A 17,646-nucleotide genomic window follows, 5' to 3' on the forward strand; every position below is an offset into this window, starting at 1 on the left:
CATCAAATATGAAGCCAAGATTGGGAGACTGCATACAATATTGCATTCACAAAATAACACACGAAGAAAGTTGAAACATATGCAAGAGGAAATTAACCACAACCAACCGATTCAATTTTCACCCAAGGAAGTTACGTTCGTAGCGCAATCCTGTCCGTCATGTAATTATCACACACTGGTATACTAAATTCATACTAACCTCTGTGAAATCTTCCCAAAAAGAATAGCTCAGGGCTACTTTGATGATTACACTACATGCTTCACGTGGTCAACTTGGTTTACACAAAGAGTGTAACCCCACATTAATTTTTATAATTAAAATAAATTAGATCGAAAAGCAATTTACAAAAGAAAAACCTCGAACTGGTTACTATCGTCTTACTATTAACCTGATGGGTCAAACAATTGTATAAGCACGTGGTACTGGTCTCACAAAGTACACCCCACGTGGGTTGCCCGCATCTCGTGGTCGTGCGGTAGCGTTCTCGCTTCCTACGCCCGGGTTCCCGGGTTCGATTCCCGGCGGGGTCAGGGATTTTCTCTGCCTCGTGATGGCTGGGTGTTGTGTGCTGTCCTTAGGTTAGTTAGGTTTAAGTAGTTCTAAGTTCTATGGGACTGATGACCATAGATGTTAAGTCCCATAGTGCTCAGAGCCATTTGAACCCACGTGGGTTGAACATAAAGAAAAGTTGCTATATTGAAAAAATATTGTCAAGACGAGACGTTATAATCTCACGCACATTCGCATTTAAGATTGATGATCTTGATTAGAGTTACGGATCATCAACACGTGGTTCCACTTTACTCACAAAGTAGTGACAAAGCAACTACCGGAATATATTCTGAACATCACACTCGAATTACACTGCGTTGCAATTTAAGATAACATTAGATATTTTAGAGCTAAACCTGAAATAAAGGTGATTAAATTTTCAGTTAGGCCGATCTTAAGAAATCCATTGTCCTACGGACTTAGCAGACAGGCGCTTAGCCGGAGATCTTACCACTTCAGACACTCGCTGCTGACAGACTGACGTGGTCCCTTCCTGAGGGTGGCTCACAAATACAAACGGAAGTGGCCAGAGAGGCAGCTTCCTATACCAACATGACAAGGGACGGACAGGACCATACGAAGAATAGAAACCTCTCTACTTTTAGAAAGCGTAGTTACCTGTTCTGACGTTGGTCCTACTGTTCTCTAGCAGACAGGCTTGTCTGCTACTCTCAAGCATGCAACTAGAAATACATTTGCTCATTCATCCTCTTACACAGAAGGGTAGGGGGATGACTGTATCTTATCATATACAGTATATAAAAGAAAGCAGATGTAGGTTCTGTATGAGACTATGTGACAGGAATTACATATAAACTGTGTTTTAAAGTGTAGTAGTGTGACAGATCGTTCTTGTTTATGTGTAAAAGTAACACGTTCCACTACTCAGTCTCCTCCCAGACAGTCAGAAACGCCACAATAAATTTAGAAGAGGGATTTATGCCGTAAATGACAACAGATTTAAGAAATTAACATGAGAGGAATCCAACAGAGACCTTTCAAGTGGCGCTTACCATGAAGCTCCTCCCTGACATCTGTTGAGTGAATTTGGAACTACTAGTAAGTTTACTGGATTGTGCATCCCACAGGTGGTGTCATTAGCCATCTACCGCAAAATACACGGCGATGGCGCTTACCATTGTTTCCCCCGAGCAGCTCATATCTTACGTGAACTAGCCGTTTGAAGAGGAACCTTTTGGTTCGAAACCGGTAACGGCGCTATTTAAATTAATCGAATGGTTCAAATGTCTCTAAGCACTATGGGACTTGACATCTGAGGTCGTCAGTCCCCTAGACTTAGAACTACTTAAACCTAACTAACCTAAGGACATCACACACATCCATGCCCCAGGCAGGATTCGAACCTGCCGCCGTAGCAGCAGCGCGGTTCTGGACGGAAGCCCCGAGAACCGCTCGGTCACAGAGGCCGGCATTTCAATAAATACATGACATTGTAAAAAGTGGCTGGTTGCTGTTGTCTTCTCTGGAAGAGTCAGCCGATGTAGTGCTCGACTGGTTAGCACTGATTTAGACAAACATGTTCCGTCTTACATTAACGTGAAAGGTTTTCAGGTACTGGTTGTATATGAAGGTCATCTCAAGACGTGTGAGTATGCGAACAAGTCGGTCAGTTAAGGGCGCTGTGTACTTGTGTTCGTAAACCTCTTCAACCTCCAACAGTCAGAATCATAGAAGAAAGCATCAAGACGATAACGGAACAGTATGTTCGAACAACAGAAGACAGACCAAACACGAAGTCACTCGAATGAATTCATAAAAATCCATAACGCCCACAACCGAACCACTCAGCCGACATCCAAACGAGTCACTGACGCAATCTTCAGGTCCATTGCAACCGCAGTCAGAGCTGGGAGAAAATTGAGTACAGAAAAGTAAAATAAAAACATAATAAATAGCTGCCGAACATCTGTTTCCTAACAGATACTATTAATATTGACTGCCAGGTCGTTTCTACGCAACATGACCAGCAGAGCTCCCAGCACATTACCCTGGGGCAGTTATGACGTTACTTCTGCACCTACACTCCGCAAGTCACCTTACGGTGCATGAAGGAGGGTACTTGGTCTAGCACTGTCGCTTTCCCCCTTACCTGTCACAATCGCAATGCTTCGCGAGGAGAACTTAAGTTCCCCACTACGTGTTTCTCTGTTCAATTTAGCCAAAATTTGTCGCCTACTCTACAAAAAGTCTACGTATTACCAAAACTTTGTACCAACCAACTAAAACTCGTATGCTAAGCTTTGACTAAACAGAACTTAATTTGAACTGAACTGTGACGTGTGAATACAACTTGTCTTTATATTAAATGCACAACTGAAGTAAAACAATTATCTGACCCTAATCAAAATTTCCACTTACTTCGCCTGTTCACAACATTGTTGCAAATTTCTTGAAAGTAGAAAAGCGAACAGCGGCAGCGAATGAGCTAGATTTCTATTTTTAAACAAAATTCGCAAACAATACTCAAACTGTTGCAAACCATATGATGCAATGTAGTAATGCTTAATGGTAAACCTTCTTTAAACAGTGCGATAGGAAGAGTAAATATTCCTATGAAATGATATGCCAAGACAACGGCTTTAGAAACAAGTATGTATTCAAAAAGACAGACTAAAACTTCGCGTGATCTTCACACATAGCGTTGGTCTGAACAATACAGTGCTTGACAAAGTGAACAATGATTTGAAAAGGGCACAGTGTTAACGTATAATTTCTAAAAAAAAAAAAATCAAACAGCTTAATCAGTTGATATGTTAATGCATGACTCAGGGAGGTGGGGTGGTCTTTCTCTCATCTCTGAGCAACTGAGCGGAGTTAAATAGCTGACACCAATCATTCCAACGAACTAGCCGCGTAGTGCTGCAGACTTACCTCAAACTTCTTGTCTTCAAAAATAACGTCATTCAAAATATACATTCTTTTCGCCTTTCAGTATGTACAGCATATTCACCTTTGCTGTCCTTGACAGTAAATCTTTCTTCATGTAACAAATACTATCACAATTCAACACAGCACTACTGAATACTCCCATCACCTACCACACCTCAATGAAGAATGTACCACACTTCTCAGAGGCAAAAACTGTGCCACAAGAAGACCACAGATTGTTTAACAGTAACGTAACTTGCTCTTTCTCTGACGCGCACATCGATAACTTACAAAAATTGAAAAGACATGCCCACCCTACAGAGCGCTTTTTGGTAAGCCTTTGTGTGAGCTCGAATCTTTCTGATTAGACCTTCATGCTGTTTTCGCGAGATATACGTAAGAGGAAGAAATATACTGGGTGAATTTTCTACGAACGTATGCTCTCAGAGCTTTAACACTTAACTACAGCGTGATGCTGAACGCTTCTCTTGCAGCGTCTGCCACTGAGTTGGAGTGCGCGAGTGGTACATGAATCAAACAAAAGAGAAGAGGAAGTAAATGAAGATTAGATGGGGGATATGATACCGTGAGACGTATTTTTCAGAGACCTGGAAGATTTAAGTCGAAACAAATTCCCTGGAGTAGACGTCATTCCCTCAGAATAATTGAGGTCTTTAAGAAATAAAAAAAAAAGGAAAAAAAAGATAAAAACCGACTCACGACTCAGGAATTATGCGGATGGGACGGATCTCAGCACGCTATTTAAGCCCATACGAAGGGTTAGTCTCGCATAGATTCCTGACTTTACATAGACAGAAGTGACATCACCAGCAGTCGACCAATGGGTAGCATATTTTAAATTTACGTAATTTTAGCTGTTGTATAATGGAGTATTTCTGATGTTCATGATTGCGATTCCAGGGAAAATAGGCGTCCTCGCTACACAGACTAGAGAGCGCCTGATACACGCTTTGTAATCCACGGCAACGGCGTCCTCACCACAAGGGTAGAGGTCCTAGTAGTCCTTCCATATTAGTCGATTTAGTAAATTGACACAAATGTTTTTTACGTAAATGTACGAATAGATATAATACAACACGACACCAGTTTTTGTGTGTCACAAATTCTTTTACTTTGTATTATGGCACATAATGTAATATACTTTTACGAATTTTACAAGTTGACTACGGAACATTTGTTATTATTTTATAATTAGCTCTATAATTGTAATTCTTTTTAAATGGAATAGTTCCGTTTTGTGTTATTTACTGTCACTTAAATTTATGTTAAGCCAAGGTGACTAGTAATTACATATAATAAACTGTATTAAATGCCGTTGATCGCCGCTGGGGGTGTTGCCGTCTATTCACGTGATCTCAGCACACGGTTTAAGCCCATACGGAGGGTTAGTCTCGCATAGATTCCTGACGTTATGTAGACAGGAGTGACATCACCAGCAGTCGACCAATGGGTAGCATATTTTAAATTTACGTAATTTTAGCTGTTGTAGAATGGAGTATTTCTGACGAATATCTATAATTTCACAGTGTAAACGTCCAGAAGATGACCCCAACGTCGGGTTGAAACCGGTTGGCGGTATAATAATAATATCGATTAAGACTGTTTTTGAATAATTGATTAATCATACTAATCGCTGCTTCATCTCCACAACCATGTTGTCCAAAAAAGTCAACAATACGTTAGTCCATCTCTTGCCCTTATGCAAGCAGTTATTCGGTTTGTCATTGATTGACAGAGTTGTTGGATATATTCCTGAGGGATGTCGTGCCTCATTCTGTTCATTGTAGAATGAAGGCTTTCACGACCGGGTGACATGGCTGTTGATATACTTTCCGGGATGTGAGGTCGTGGTGCAAGAACTTCGGTATCCAAAAACTTCACTTGGTGGTTGCCTGGTTGAAGAGCATGTTCCGCTACAGCTGACTTTTCTATAGTTTTGCCTACAACGTTAAATTACTATCCACGGCTATATAGAGAAGCTATCGAAATTTATAAACATCACGATAGTTTTAATAGGAAAGAGGAGGCTATGAAACTTAGCGATATATGGACAGTGGCTCTACAAAATTGCTAACAATTTTTATCTTTGACGAGGTGGTAATCGATAGTCAACCTTATCTTTGCTATGGATTATCACTGCTCATCACGTGTCACCTGAACCACGCCCCCCTTTCTCACAATATATAAGTCGCTCTCAGACACTCGACCAGTCAGTCGGCAAGACTCAGCGGAGCAACGCCTCTGAGGAAGTCCAGCGCAGTCCTCGACGAAACGTAAGGAAAAGAAAAGTTCTTGGACCACGACCTCACATCCCGGAAAGTATATCAACAGTCATTCTGTTCAATTGGAGCGTTAGATAGTGAAAATCCCGAGCTTGTTGGAGCAGCCTGCCCATAATGCTCCAAACGTTCTTAGTTGAGGAGGAATCCGGCGATCTTGCTGGCCACGGTGGGGGTTGGGTAGCACGAAGACAAGCAGTAAAAGCTCTCTCCGTGTGCGGGAATTATTTTTTTGAAATATACACTACTGGCCATTAATATTGCTACCCCAAGAGGAAATGCAGATGATAAACGGGTATTCATTGGATAAATATATTATACTGGAACCGACATGTGATTACATTTTAACACAATTTGGGTGCATAGATACTGAGAAGTCAGTACCCAGAACAACCACCTCTGGCCGTAATAACGGCTATGATACGCCTGGCCATTGAGTCAAACAGAGCTTGGATGGCGTGTACAGGTACAGCTGCCCATGCAGCTTCAACACGATACCACAGTTCAGCAAGAGTAGTGATTGGCGTAATGTGACGAGGCAGTTGCTCGACCACCATTGACCAGACGTTTTCAATTGGTGAGAGATCTGGAGAATGTGCTGGCCAGGGTAGCAGTCGAACATTTTCTGTATGCAGAAAGGCCCGTACAGGAGCTGCAACATGCGGTCGTTCATTATCCTGCTGAAATGTAGGGTTTCGCAGAGATCGAATGAAGGGTAGAGCCACGTATTGTAGCACATCTGAAATGTAACGTCCACTGTTCAAAGTGCTGTCAATGCGGACAAGACGTGACCGAGACATGTAACCAATGGCACCCTATACCATCACGCCGGGTGATACGCCAGAATGGCGATGACGAATACACGCTTCCAATGTGCGTTCATCGCGATGTCGCCAAACACGGATGCGACCATCATGATGCTGTAAACAGAACCTGGATTCATCCGAAAAAATGACGTTTTGCCATTCGTGCACCCAGGTTCGTCGTTGAGTACACCATCGCAGGCCCTCCTGTCTGTGATGCAGCGTCAAGGGTAACCGCAGCTACGGTCTCCATGCTGCTGCAAAGGCCGCCGAACTGTTCGTGCAGATGGTTGTCTTGCAAACGTCCCCATCTGTCGACTCAGGGATCGAGACGTGGCTGCACGATCCGTTACAGGCGTGCGGATGAGATGCATGTCATCTCGACTGCTAGTGATACGAGGCTGTTGGGATCCAGCACGGCGTTCCGTATTAGCTTCCTGAACCCACCGATTCCATATTCTGCTAACAGTCATTGGATCTCGACCTACGCGAGCAGCAATGTCGCGATACGATAAACCGCAATCGCGATGGGCTACAATCCGACCTTTATCAAAGTCAGAAACGTGATGGTACGCATTTCTCTTCCTTACACGAGGCATTAGAACAACGTTTCACCAGACAACGCCGGTCAACTGCTGTTTGTGTATGAGAAATCGGTTGGAATCTTCCCTCATGTCATCAGGTTGTAGGTGTCGCCACCAGCGCCAACCTTGTGTGAATGCTCTGAAAAGCTAATCATTTGCGTATCACAGCATCTTTTTCCTGTCGGTTAAATTTCGCGTCTGTATCACGTCATCTTCGTAGTGTAGCAATTTTAATGACCAATAGTGTAAGCACAAGGTGGCTTCGCATGAAGGGCAGCAAAACAGGTCGTAGAATATTGTCGACGTACCACTGTGCTGTAAGGAAGCCACAGATGACAACCAAAGTGATTCTGGCATGAAGATAAATGTCACCGGAGACAATCACTGCAGGTTGTCGGGCCGCGTGGGGGACGATAGTAGACTGGAATCCCATTGCTGTCCAGGGCGTCTCCCGACACGTCTTCGTGTGGTAATTAGGGCTCAGTTCCAGACATAACTCGTCGCTGAAGACAATTCTACTCCAGTCATTGCAATTCCATGCCGAAGACGTCTCTGGAGTCGCCCCAGAAGACAGTGGGATATCAGCCTGAATGTCGCCCGCCATACTGCCCTACTACGAAGAGTGATGGTCAGGGGTGTCAGTTATTATCATAGCAGGACTCATTTGGTTGTATTCCACGGCGCCATTACGGCACAGCGGTACGTCGATGACGTCCGACGCTCCGTTTTGTTGCCTTCCTGGGCTAACATCTCAGCAAGATAATGGCCGCCGGCACAGGGTGTGAGTTTCTAAGGTCGCTGGATCTTTCCCCAGGTGAGAACATTTCGAGTGTTATGGACAGAGCCCTCCAACCATCTCGGGATCCTGACGATCTAAAGCACCAATTGGAGAGAATTTGGCACGATATCCTTCAGGAGGACATCTAACAGCTGTATCCGTCAGTGTCATGCCGAATAACTACTTACATAAGGGCTCATGGTGGACCAACGTGTTACTGACTTGCTCAGTTTGTGGGAGTCATTCGCTTGCATGTATCATCCAATTTTTCCGAAATGGTAAACATTTGTTTGTCTATACATGTACATCACTTATGATTCTCATAATCGGTCCCATGCAGTTCTTGATGGAGATGTGATAGGGATGGAACCTATAACCACGGAGAATGTGTAGGACACTTGCCTGACTCATGCCTCTTCTTCATGTGATTGTGGTAGAGCTAACATGCAGATCAACTGTAACAGCAGAAAGAACATTAATTTCCCCCTTTTCTATCATCAATTGTTTAATTGTGCTACGTTGTCTAGGTGTTACACTACCACCATCACATAACTGGTTGAAAAGTTTGATAAATAACTGCCGAGATTATTGACGTCTGTTAGGATCTCTTGCCACATACACTAGTAATAGAGCAAGGGGGGCATCACCCTGCATTGTTGCCAGATTTATTCAAGATGGCGGATCCAAAATTGTGGCCTTAGTGTGAGAACGTTACGCTGACGTCATGCTGGAAATTTCAAATTTTGGCGGGAAAATAGGTCAATTCGCCTACCTCCACTAACCTAACTCCCCTGTCCCCTCCCCACCCCACCTCTTTCCCAAATGGAAATTGGCGGGAAAAGGACTCAGTCTGTGCTGGGCTGCCAGATAGGATGGATAGGTCTTTATTTTAAATGCATTGTGATTATTGTTTACTTAAACAATTTCAGTTGTCATAGACAGTAGCTCCATCCTGTGTGAACACCTTGAGGTCCAGCACCAAACTGGCGTAGTGCACGAAACTTCCACCATGGGGCGCTGCTGGCCCTCCCTCCGTCCCCTCCAGTGATGTAACCCAAGATGGCGATCCAGAGAAGAAATGGCGATAAATTCCTCAGTCTGTGTCTAGCTGCTGGTCTGGGAGGATATCATGATGGTAGGTTAACATAGCATGCACAAGGCATTGTTTAAGCAATCTGTTTAAGAATATTTTTTATTTCAGAAATCGCAATGCACCTCGTAATTGATGCCGGTGTTTTAAGCAATGTAGATGACGTTAAACAACTGTGGTGCTTTTTCATTCCGATTGCATAAGGAACCACATAGCTACGCTGTCGCCGATCACTTAATCGTGTATGGAAAACTTTCTCGCAACTCAACACCCTGCTCAGGCTGCCCAGAGTCGAGGTGTGCTGGAGGGACTTGGAACTGCTGGTGTCTGCGCAGGTCGCTGGAAGAAGCCATTCACCATGCCCGCAGCACAGGCATACGGTAGCCACAAGGTGGCGTCCGCTAAGCATTTCCTGTCTTGCTGAAAACACCTACAGCCTTCCTCTTTCTCATCCCTGGCACATAAATACACCTTGCCATTGAACTGCTTCTGCTTCTGGAGTTATTACATCTGGTGTTTAAGCAATGTGCAGAATATTGCGACATACAAACATACAAAATGGCTCTGAGCACTATGGGTTCAAAATGGCTCTGAGAACTATGGGACTTAACATCTGAGGTCATCAGTCCCCTAGAACTTAGAACTACTTAAACCTAACTAACCTAAGGACATCACACACATCCATGCCCGAGGCAGGATTCGAACCTGCGACCGTAGCGGTAGCGCGGTTCCAGACTGTAGCGCCTAGAACCGCTCGGCCACCCCGGACGGCTACAAACATACATAGGAATTAAATGTACCACTGCATGAAGAGAGAGAGAGGGGGGGGGAGGGAAGGAGAGAGAGCTTTGCACATGATGTAAATATTTAATTTTCGATGTAATTAGGTTGTATTCTGAGGAATATCACCACCACACTTGAACATAGACCCTGCTTGTGAAACATCCCTGAGACACTTCGCGCACTTTCATGGGAAATACCACATCCTTCCCTCTGCTTCAGGAATTATTAAATCCGATTAACTACTACGATCGTAGCGACTACTGGGTGACGTTAGCCGAGTTTTTATAGTTCTTAGCTTTTTTTTCTCTGTTGGATAGTACAAAATAACAATGATAGAGGGAATGTTTGGATGACGGACATGATTCACCCTCAGGGACACAGATCTTCTTCGGACTGAAGTACCTGCATGTAGTTTGGAAATGCGTCACAGTGCAATAGCTAAATCTCCATCCTTCTTCCAGTTCCCGTATCTGATCGTACTGTCTTTTCTACTATCTCGTGTTTCAGGAGAAAGCTTCGTTTGGCGCTGGCCTTACGCATCATACAGGATTGGCGGAGCTATGACAACGTGTTCCCATTTTGCATCAAGTGGCAAAACACGGCCCTGTCGCAATAACTCAGTTCACGCTGTTTCTCCATGGGTTGCAGAAGGTGGTAGACATAACGCCCTCCGACTTCTGTTCAGCTCTTACTGAAATTGGGACGATCACATGGACAAAGCTGCTGGGAGGTTGGGGCAGAGACTGAGGAACAGTAAGAAAGTGCAGAGGGACTGTAAAAAACCACACTGGAATTTTGCTGTATGGAGTCCTTAGCAGGCAGGTCTGAAAAAGGTGACTCGCTTCGAGGTATGAGAGTGCCATCCATGATTATGATTCACTAGTGGCTGTAATCATTAAAAGGCATCTGGATAGGGTCACAAATGTTGTGGCGTATCAAGACAGACACGCAACGGAAGTAGCCGAAAGGCACGCGTTTAGTTCACGCAGGCAAGAGACAGGTCTGTAACAGGATACGTAATGAATGCTATAAAGAAAAGAACGTAGCTTCTGGAATACTTAACTTTAATCCATCCTTGGTACATCGCAATTGACGATACAAGTGAGACTCTATAGTTTCAGACAATATACTGCTAATGGCCCCTTGCTAGGTCGTAGCCATTGACTTAGCTGAAGGCTATTCTAACTATCTGCTCTGCAAATGAGCGAGGCTTCGTCAGTGTGCATCGCTAGCTACGTCGTCCGTACAACTGGGGCGAGTGCTAGTCCGTATCTCGAGACCTGCCTTGTGGTGGCGCTCGGTCTGCGATCACACAGTGGCGACACGCGGGTCCGACATGTACTAATGGACCGCGGCCGATTTAAAGCTACCACCTAGCAAGTGTGGTGTCTGGCGGTGACACCACAACAAATATGCCGTTGAATCGAGAGACTTGGTTTCAAATCAGAGATAGGATATCTATCGGAAATTGAAAAGCCAGTGTATTGGCCATTGGATTTTATACATTTCTTATGACCTCAATCTAGCGTTGTACTTTTAAGTGATTCGGCTCATAGGACACCATCTACTGTATGTGATCATTCTCAATCAACTGTCATCCTCCCTCGCCTATAACCCAGTGGCTATATCGCAGAACCTGTGATGTGGCATCGAAAGAGAATGTGCTACAAATACTGTTTGTCAGCATGAGAAATATCTAGCGTCGAATATAGGTAGTTGCAAATGCCGGCTTATTACCACGCTCCTTAGCCGAATCACTTTCTAAATTCGGTGAGAAGGGGATAATTTTGTTACACACCACTGGCGACGTGCACCCATGCTTTCAGCCTGTTAAGACACACCCTAGGAATCACTATCTATATTCAATGTCACAGTATTTTTGTGAAAGGCCGCTTGATTCAGAAGTAATACCATACCTCGATTTATAAAGCTTGTATAGTTTTTAACAAGCATATCGTTAGCAGTACTTGTGTGCCCTGTACAAAACAAGACCGTTTTTTATGAATGTGACATTAATACAGTCTTTGCGAACGTTTTTTTAGTAGTTGGTCGCTTGTAAGACTATTACGCCTAACCTACTAAGACACACTGGTACCACTCGCAAGAGCAACAAATAAGACGTGTCTGTTCATCGCGGATTTTTGTTCAATACTGTTTTGTGTCACAGCATTCAGTTACTTGTGAAGTATAATACTTAGTAGGGGATGTGTGATAGATTCATTGTGATCAGCATCCTTGTAACGTATGTCTTGGGACGTAGAGTTACTGTTGTCCGTGTTCAAAAAGAATGGCTATGTCCTGCCGTAGAGAAGGTACAGGGTGTTTTAAAAATGACCGGTATATTTCAAACGGCAATAAAAACTAAACGAGCAGCGATAGAAATACACCGTTTGTTGCAATATTCTTGGGACAACAGTACATTTTCAGGCAGACAAACTTTCGAAATTACAGTAGTTACAATTTTCAACAACAGATGGCGCTGCGGTCTGGTAAACTCTATAGTACGATATTTTCCACATATCCACCATGCGTAGCAATAATATGGCGTAGTCTCTGAATGAAATTACCCGAAACCTTTGACAACGTGTCTGGCGGAATGGCTTCACATGCAGATGAGATGTACTGCTTCAGCTGTTCAATTGTTTCTGGATTCTGGCGGTACACCTGCTCTTTCAAGTGTCCCCACAGAAAGAAGTCACAGAGGTTCATGTCTGGCGAATAGGGAGGCCAATCCACGCCGCCTCCTGTATGTTTCGGTCAGCCCAAAGCAATCACACGATCATCGAAATATTCATTCAGGAAATTAAAGACGTCGGCCGTGCGATGTGGCCGGGTACCATCTTGCATAAACCACGAGGTGTTCGCAGTGTCGTCTAAGGCGGTTTGTACCGCCACAAATTCACGAAGAATGTCCAGATAGCGTGATGCAGTAATCGTCTCGGATCTGAAAAATGGGCCAATGATTCCTTTGGAAGAAATGGCGGCCCAGACCAGTACTTTTTGAGGATGCAGGGACGATGGGACTGCAACATGGGGCTTTTCGGTTCCCCATATGCGCCAGTTCTGTTTATTGATGAAGCCGTCCAGGTAAAAATAAGCTTCGTCAGTAAACCAAATGCTGCCCACATGCATATCGCCGTCATCAATCCTGTGCACTCTATCGTTAGCGAATGTCTCTCGTGCAGCAATGGTAGCGGCCCTGAGGGGTTGCCGCGTTTGAATTTTGTATGGATAGAGGTGTAAACTCTGGCGCATGAGACGATACGTGGACGTTGGCGTCATTTGGACTGCAGCTGCAACACGGCGAACGGAAACCCGAGGCCACTGTCGGATCACCTGCTGCACTAGCTGCACGTTGCCCTCTGTGGTTGCCGTACGCGGTCGCCCTACCTTTCCAGCATGTTCATCTGTCACGTTCCCAGTCCGTTGAAATTTTTCAAACAGATCATTTATTGTATCGCTTTTCGGTCCTTTGGTTACATTAAACCTCCGTTGAAAACTTCGTCTTGTTGCAACAACACTGTGTTCTAGGCGGTGGAATTCCAACACCAGAAAAATCCTCTGTTCTAAGGAATAAACCATGTTGTCTACAGCACACTTGCACGTTGTGAACAGCACACGCTTACAGCAGAAAGACGACGTACAGAATGGCGCACCCACAGACTGCGTTGTCTTCTATATCTTTCACATCACTTGCAGCGCCATCTGTTGTTGAAAATTGTAACTACTGTAATTTCGAAAGTTTGTCCGCCTGAAAATGTACTGTTGTCCCAAGCATATTGCAACAAACGGTGTATTTCTATCGCTGCTCGTTTAGTTTTTATTGCCGTTTCAAATATACCGGTCATTTTTGAAACACCCTGTATGAGTTTGACGTGGAAAATTGCGATTTCAACGCGCCGATACCTGTGAGAGGAATGAAAGATTTGACGTGGAAAATTTTGCCCAGTCATAAGGAGGATATAGATATTTATATTTGCAGAGCCACAGAAGGGGGAATCTCTGATACTTTGTCGAATTCCATCAGATTGGTGCTATGATAGAAATATTTAATTGTAATTACACTGATAAATATTTGGCTGGTTTCCTAGGATGTTTCTACCTGGTGTGCGGCGCTCATGGCGGAGGTAGCCTGTGGCCAGAACGATTGACATTTCCAGCTTACGGCGGGAGCCGTCCGAACTGAAGAGGCTGGGGAACAACGTGCAGCTGACCTAACAACATGGTTCAAATTTCTCTGAGCACTATGGGACTCAACTGCTGTGGTCATCAGTCCCCTAGAACTTAGAACTACTGAAACCTAACTAACCTAAGGACATCACACACATCCATGCCCGAGGCAGGATTCGAACCTGCGACCGTAGCAGTCGCACGGTTCCGGACTGCGCGCCTAGAACCGCGAGACCACCGCGGCCGGCAAAAATGGCTCTGAGCACTATGGGACTTAACATCTTAGGTCATCAGTCCCCCAGAACTTAGAACTACTTAAACCTAACTAACCTAAGGTCATCGCACACATCCATGCCCGGGGCAGGATTCGAACCTGCGACCGTAGCAGTCGCACGGTTCCGGACTGCAGCGCCTAGAACCGCACGGCCACCGCGGCCGGCTTGACCTAACAGCGTCGCTCTCTAGGCAGGCGGCTGAATGGCGAACTAAAACTCAGTATGTGTTGGGCAGCCTTTGTGATCGCATGTGTCGGGAGTATTCTCTGTGGAAATGTAAAAAGATTCAAAATGGGGTGTGTTTGCGCTGGACAATTATTCCCTCCCATGTGAATTGACCGGTTGACTCTTTGTACTGCCATTCTACACATTTCCCGTCTTTATCTGTCTGAGAAACACCGATTGTGATGTGTGTTGTGTGCATCTAGCTGACAAAAAAGAGGTGCAAGAGACATTTGCTGGTTCTCTAAACATGAGAAACACTTTAGTTGACCTTGCAAAGTACAAGGATGATTTGGAATCTGTTATATCATTGACATCGGTATCCATTAAAAAATGCGAGTGGCGCTACCAGTATCATCTATTACCGAGTTACCACAAAAAGACCTTCGTAGACGAGATAAGTTTCTAGTCACTCAGTGGCTCACAGCATGTTCCATACAATGATGTCGCTAAAGTTTCGGGTTTCTAGAAATATAAATTCCACTCTTTATCTTCAGAATTATACTGTGCAAGCGATCGGTATCATACTGCTATGTGGCTCATATCGATCGGTATCATACTGCTACGTGGCTAATATCGACAACTATCGCGCAAATGGTACGATATTCTGGGAAACCATGTGAAAAGATCTATGTTCTTGTAGTTCCAGAGTCTAGAGAGGGCTTTAGAAAGTATGGTAACAAGCAAGCAGGTCGGGGCAAACACCAGTAACGCCTTTGTGCCAGGGGAACCAGCCCAACCTTTGTACGCCAGTTAGGACAAAGACCATTGTTCTTGGAGGTCACTATGCTTGCGCATCAGGCCAGTGTGGGCGGTGGGCAGTTGACTCGTGACTTGGCCACCCGAGCTCGCGGGAAATATCTAGTTCCGAGACTAAATATGGTGCATGTGCTTACGGTTTTTTTTGTCTGTCTGTCTTCATGGTATATACACTCATGCTCATAAATTAAGGATAAATGCAGAATGTGGTGCCACACAACGTGGCACTACACAAAGCTGGTGCTAATAGCATAGGCACATAGGGAACACACACGACTCAGATATGTAAGTCCACACTATTGGTGATAATTTGAGAAAACCGTCCCAAAACACATGTGTTACAAAACGCCACTGTTTCCTGCACATGTACCCCAACATCAATATGGGATATGATCACCATGCACACATACACACGCCGCACAACGGGTTGGCGTACAATGAATCAGGTGGTCGAGCAGCTGTCGCGGTATAGCCTCCCATTCTTGCACCAGTGCCTGTCAGAGCTCCTGAAGTATCATAGGGGTTTGAAGACGTGCTCGATGGGGTTTAGGTCTGGAAAACAGACAGGCCGCTCCATTCGCCTAATATCTTCTGTTTCAAGGTACTCATCCACGATGGCAGCTCGGTGGGGTCTTGCATTATCATCCATTAGGAGGAAGGTCGGACCCACTGCAACCCTGAAAAGGTGGACATACCGGTGCAAAATGACGTCCCGATACACCTGACCTGTTACAGTTCCTCTGTCAAAGACATGCAGGGGTGTACGTGCACCAATCACAATCCAGCTTCACACCATCAAACCACGATCTCCATACAGCGCCCTCTCAAGGACATTAAGGGGCTGGTACCTGGTTCCTGGTTCACGCCAGATGAAAACCCAGCGAGAATCACTGTTCAGACTATACCTGGACTTGTCCGTGAACATAACCTGGAACGACTGTTCCAATGACCATGTACTGTGTTCTTGACACAAGGCTTTACGGACTCTCCTGTGATCAGGGGTCAGTGGAATGCACCTTGCAGGTCTCCGGGCGAATAAACCACGTCTGTTCAGTCGTCTGTAGACTGTGTGTCTGGAGACAACTGTTCCAGTGGCTGCGGTAATGTCTCGCGCAAGGCTACCTGCAGTACTCCGTGGCCGTCTGCAGGCACTGATGGTGAGATGTCGGTCTTCTTGTGGTGTTGTACACTGTGGACGTCCCCTACTGTAGCGTCTGGACACGCTTCCTGTCTGCTGGAATTGTTGCCATAATCTTGAGATCACACTTTATGCACACAGAAGGCCCTGCTGTGTTTGACCAACCTCCAGTCGCCCTAGTATTCTACCCCTCATAGCGTCATCACTGTGTGTTCTTTGAGCCATTTTCAACACACAGTCAGAAAACGTCTGCACACTTACTCGCTGCACCGTACTTTGACATGCACCAACACACCTCTGCATATGTGGACTGCTGCCAGCGTCACGGTGCGACGACCGCAGGTCAAATGCACCGCATAGTCATACCCCGAGGTGATTTAAACCCGCAAACTGCCCTCCAGAGTATTGTTTCACCATGTATCAGCATTATCCTTAATTTATCAGCATGAGTGTATATGAGTGTCTGGTGGCCGATAGCTATATGCAAGATGGAGAAGTGATGATTTTGTATCGTGCAGGATACGAACGTGTTTTACAACATCGATATGGTACGGTGATAGAATCAAAATGTCCAGATGTGTGTGAATTCCTAAGGGACCAAACTGCTGAGGTCATCGACTCCTAGAGTTACACACTACTTAAACTGACTTAAACCAATTTATGCTAACAACAACACACACACACACTCATGCCCGATGGAGGACTCGAACCTCCGGCGGGAGGGGCCGCACAATCCGTGACATGGCGCTTCAAATCGCGCGGTCACTCCGCGCGGCTGGTGATACAATCGTTCATGGTGATGCAGCTTGGTTGGAGATCGGTTTCACACCGAAAAATTCACGCTTTCCTCGACAGTAGCGGAGCAGTGTAATTGATGAAGTGTCATTGGCGGTAGTTTCAGTATTTCATAATCTGTAGACGACTTTCGAAGGGTTTAACTGTCAGTACAATGTGACTGATGTATGTTTCTTTTGTTTAAATCTGTACAACACAGCTTTGCTGCTGAAAGTCTCGTAATTTGCCTGTCTGCAGAAAATGGTGGACAGTGTTCCCACACCGGCAGTAGCAGTTTGGTGTATAAATTCAGTGAGAACGAAACAGGATGATCCATTCGCAGGTAGTTCCATGAGATCAGAGAGTCCTTTGTATGGGGCATGAGAGTCTCTAAAGACTGGCTCGAACTAGACAGGGGCAAGGTATGAACAGAAAGTGCTGAGAGTATGTGGTGTCTTCTTTGTTCGAGTGGTCAGAGACAACTCCAAGCAGACCATCCTCCTCTGGTTTGGACAGGTGGTATGCGGA

This window comes from Schistocerca piceifrons, chromosome 8 (genome assembly GCF_021461385.2).
Source record: "Schistocerca piceifrons isolate TAMUIC-IGC-003096 chromosome 8, iqSchPice1.1, whole genome shotgun sequence".
In the NCBI taxonomy this organism is placed as follows: domain Eukaryota; kingdom Metazoa; phylum Arthropoda; class Insecta; order Orthoptera; family Acrididae; genus Schistocerca; species Schistocerca piceifrons.